Source organism: Spermophilus citellus, assembly GCF_964194105.1.
Source record: "Spermophilus citellus genome assembly, chromosome: 1".
Lineage (NCBI taxonomy): Eukaryota > Metazoa > Chordata > Mammalia > Rodentia > Sciuridae > Spermophilus > Spermophilus citellus.
This window is the reverse complement of record NC_138182.1, coordinates 154,179,377-154,184,916: the sequence shown is the minus strand read 5'-3', so window position 1 is coordinate 154,184,916 and position 5,540 is coordinate 154,179,377.

The window sequence follows — 5,540 nt, the reverse complement described above, 5'->3', positions numbered from 1 at the left end:
ATAAATAAATAGATAGATAGATTTTTAAAAACTCATTTTTTTCTTAACACTGTACATTGTATGGACATACCACAGTTTATATATAGCTTTAATTACTGAAAGACATCTTCGTTGCTTCCAAATTTCAGCAGTCATGAATAAAGCTATTACAATGAATCATAATGCATTCTGCTGTCATATATACCTAATTAAAACAAAGACATTTAAAAAAATTTTGTGTTCATAAAACCTTCAACTTATTTGAGTACACAGCAAGACACATGATTCTTGTATTATATAAAAATAATGTTAGTTTTGTAAGAAACTACCAAAGTGCATTCCAAAGTGACTGTGAAATTTACATTTTCACAGGAAACAAATGAATGTTCTTGCTTCTCCACTTCCTTGGCAGCATTTGGGATTGTCAGTGTTTTGGCTTTTGACGATGCATGTGGTGTTATGTCATTGCTGTTTTAATTTGCAGTTACCTATAACATATAAATCTGAACATCTTTCATATGCTGATCATCTTTGGAGAAGTATTTCTGAGATTTTTTTCCCTTAGGTTTTTAAAGAAGTTTTTCATATTCTTCCTGTTAATTAAGATTTCTTTGTAAGGTCTCGATAGTATTCCTTTATCACATACACCTTTTGGAAATATTTTCTCCAAGTTTGTAGTTTGTCTTCCCATTCCCTAACAATGTACTTCACAGAGCAAAAGTTTTAATTTCAATGAAGTCCAGCTAATCAACTAATTTTTCATTGATGCACCTTTATTGTTGCATTCAAAATCCAATCCTAATGTCATCCAAATTTTCTTGTCTTCTAGAAATTGTATTGTTTCATATTTTACATTTAGGTCTAGGATCAATTTTGTGTGACATTGTGTGGCTTTTTGTCCTCCCCCCCCCTTTTTTTTTTCTATTTTACTTGTGGATGTCCAGTGTGCTAACACTATTTGTTGAAAACACTGTCTTTTCTTTGTAGTAGTGCCTTTACTCCTTTGTCAAAGGTATGTTGAATATATTTAGATGAGTTTACTTTTGGGTTCTATATTTTGCTTTATTGGTCTACTTTTCTGTACTGTCACCAATACCTCACTGTCTTATTTTTATATTTTATATTAAGTCTATAATTAGGGTATCATCATTTCTCCAATATGTTTTTTTTTTCTCTTTTTACGTTGTTTTCACAATTCTGAGGGTCTTTTGATTCTGTATAAACTATGTAATAAGTTTACCTACAAAATGATTTGCTAGGATTTTGATTGAGATTACAATGAGCCTATAGATCAAGTTGGGAAGAACTAATATCTTGATAATACTGAATCTTTCTGTACATGAAAAATGTCTATCTCTTCATTTAATTCATCTTTGATTTCTTTAATTACAGTTTTGTCCTCACCTCATGTAGGTTTTGTAAATATCTAGTTAGATTTATACATTTTAAGCGTAACAATGCTTTGCAAGCTAATATAAATGATTTAATTTTATATTTCAATTGTTATACACTTGTACTGATGACATTTATAATAATGATGTATATGTTTAAATGTTTCAGTAATGTTACATTGTGTATTACCTAGAATTCTCTTTAAAAAAAAAACAGAATAAAAAAATCAATAGAAATTTGTGTAGAAGGAAAATAAGGAATTTTTTTTAAGGAATAAACACACACAAGTGTGTAAGTTGCAGCTCCAAAATCTGGAGGGTAGGCTGGCAGATAGGGGCATAGCAAATATTTGATATTAAAATTTAAGTGTAACATTGTTTGTGAGCAGGATTTTGTCTTCTTTGGGATATTTCATTCTATATTTAATTAAGGCTTTCAACTGATTTGATAGTTCCCACCAACATTCTGGAGGGTGATATACTTTATTCGAGATTTACACATTTAAAATTTATTTTCCCTAAAAATAATACCTTCATGGAAATATCCAGACTAGTATTTGACCACATATCATGGTACCATGGTAAATTGACACATAAAGTTACCCATCACAAATGGGAAGGTTGAAGTTCTTACAGATGGTCTTATCCTAGTGAGGATTATTCATGATTGGCCTTTTACCTCTAAGTCGAATGACCAGAAAAGGCAAGAATCATAATAATGAGAAAATTCTACTTTTTACCCCAGGCAATTTTATTTTCATTTTTACCCTTTACTAGACAAAATTTAGTTATCTACTTTTTTCTAAGTTAATTTATTTCTTGTCATATGAATATCATATAATATTAATAGATTTTTTTCCGTTATGAGAATTTATTGGACTTCTGTTACACTTTCATCTATAAGTATTAAATGTAATAAATTTTCAATAGAAGATTGGCCTTGACTTTACAGAGAAGACACAATCCTAAACTTAGTATAATTTTGGAAACAATAGAAAAATACCATCATTGCTAGTCTCAATTTCCCCCTATTTTTTGGCCCATTTCCCTTAAAATATTGTTATTTGCAGTTTAGTCCTATTATTTCTGTTTAAATATAAATGCCCTTATAGTAGACATAAGTGCCTTAAGTACCATTGGTTAAATATTCCTCAAATTCTAATATCCATTTGGAATGTTCTTTAAGAGACTCTTTTTAACTACTGCTGATAATTTATACCCCAGTTTGTAATATACATTTTAGTTATTCAATGTCTACATTTTAATTGCCTATAAACCTTCATCTCCTTTAGTTCTATAGTCTTAGCTTTTATTCATTATCTTCCACTGCACTGCCCCAAAATGTTAAAAATACACAGATGTGCTGTTCCACACATGTTTTGGGAAGTCTTTCCTCATTACCTACTGAGATCTTTTTATGTTCTGACTAAACATCATAAGGGGAACAGTCTGGTAGGAACAGAGCAGCCTTCACTCTACTTGTTCCTCCTGTTTTTCTGTTGAATAGTGGTTGTTTACTGGGTGATTTTCTGTGTCACTAACAATAGGGAGTACATTTTTCGAGGCTGCAATTTCTTTTATGTTTTGGACTTTCTAGAATTTGCTTGTTTCTGGTGTAGCCTACTTCATTTTCCTCTTTTACTATATTTCTTTTCTCACATAGCCCAGTTTAATCATCAACTTAATTTCTTTAGTGCAACCCACCTTCTTTTTATACTTTTTAATCCATCATATTCAAAGCAAAAGAAATAAATGCATAGAGTTTTCAAGGCTAAAATTCATTTGTGTTAATTTATATCTTTTGAGATCTAATTCTTGTATCATACAATTAATATATGAAACATGTTGCTTCAATTTTTACATTTATTATGTAGAGTTCATATACATATTATTATATAAAATAATTCTTTGTAAATTGAATTTTATAAACCACATAACATTTCTAATGATTTTTTGGTATTTATTATTGGAAGACACTAAAAATTGCCATGGTCATTATTAGCTAGTATACTAGTGATGAATATAGCTATCAGAAGACATGTTTTCCTGAACAGTAGATTAAAGGTAAATGAATACACGTGTAAACAAAATATACACATGCATACATATAAACACATACATGTGTAGTTGCTAGTATTCCAAATTTAATTTTTTTCTTTTTTTAAAATTTGTTTTAATTAGTTACACATGACAGTACAATGATCTTGACATATCATACATTTGAATCTGATGGGGTATAATTTCTCATTTTTCTGAGTGTACAGGTTGCAGAATCACATTGGTCATGCAGTCACATATATACATACAGCAATAATCCAAGTTTACTTTCAAAAACATCATAAGACTGATTAACATCAGATTCACTTATTCTGACAGCAGTATTGGTGAAGTTGAGTATGGATGAGTCATGTTACTTTCTACATAACTTTTGTTAATTCCAGAAGTTTTATTTATTGCTTTTACCTACTTGGTTCCTACATTAATTTGAGTTTGTAATTGCTAAGTAATACTTTGGGGTAAAAACTTTATGATATCTGTTTAATGGATTAGTTTTATACTAATCTCAACTATTATAAAGTGAATAATTGAAAGAATAATTGAACAAACCCCTTATGAACTAAAACTTTGAACACTGAACTTCAAGATCTACCTGATCTGTCAGTAGGAGAAAGCTTCTCTGAGAAAATGAATCAATGACACTTATTGGTGGGAGCCAGTGGGAATATGAAAAAAAATTGTCTTAATTCATATCTGACCTTTGTCTTTCCAGCATAATATAAATAATTGATCTGTCCACTGCATTACCACGATCATAAATGCCTACATTCTAACAGAAACTTATATCAATTCGTATGGGTAGCTATACACTGTGGTTAAATACAGCATGTTCACAAACATAGTTTTTACAAATTATGACAGTTCCTGCTAGTTGAAATTGTAATCCTATCATTAGAAAAATCAAAGAAATATATTTTAAAAGTCTACCAGGAAGACACTAGATATTGGAATTATTACAAGCATTATATAATCTAAATGTCAAATTATTTACTTTTTTGGCCCCATGTCTTACATGGAAACATGAAGAAGAAAGTAGAGTGGATTTATTCACTTTAATCTTTTGGATAAAAGAATACATTTACAGTGAGTTCTCAGGAATAAATGGATTATGATAATATTTATTATGTGTAAAATTATGTGGAGACTGACCCAGAATTCCAGAACATTTGAGTATGTGTCTTCAGTGTTATTCCACCCAACATTTTTCTTCTAAGGGGAGCTTAAATGTTTGGTAAGCTGAGGATTCTTGTTGAGGATGCTGAAGTTTCCTTGAAGGTGTAGTAACCTATAGTGAGCATCAAAAGTAGCCTTATATTGACAATTCTGTCAAGTTACCAGTTGATCCAACTACCCACCTGATCTCATGGTATGGTTATTCACAACTTGGGTTAAGGAGTGGACCACAATCCCAAAGAATAATTTGAAAATCATGCAATTTTATCCTCTTAGTTTACAGATAAAAATGACTAAAATATTATCAAGAATTTTTCATCTATGGTTCATCATTTTATGATCAGAATCATATTTTAGTGCTTGGCAGGCACTGCACAAGGTAATAAGTAAATAGCTGAACACAAAACAGCAAACACCTCCTCTTTTTAGTTGTTGTTGGTTTGTTTTGCAATGCTGGGGATCAAACTTGGGGTCACATAAATGCTAGGCAAGTGGTCTGCCTTGGAGTTACAATCCTAACTGTGTCTTCTTCTTTAAAAGTTTGATTAGACAAAGAAAGATATAAAAGAGAAAGAAGGATGAAAGTACACACTGTAATTAATTCTGTAAAGGATTCAACAGAACATTTTAACAGAGTAATAAAGGAATTCTTTGAGCAAGATGGCCAGGCTAGGGCTCTCTGAAGGGGTGGTAATCTGAATTTAGATCTAGAGCATAAGGAAGAAATGACCAGGGTATGAGCATTACTGTCCATGAAGATAGCAAATGAGAAGATCAGGAAGTGGAGAATGGCTGGGCAGAAATGCCAGAAAATTTAGAATAAGCCAGGAGTGATGATGCACACCTGTAATCCCAATAACTAGGTAGACAAAATGATTGCAAGTTTGAAGCTAGCCTCAGTAATTTGTCAAGGCCCTAAGCAACTGAGCAAGACCCAGT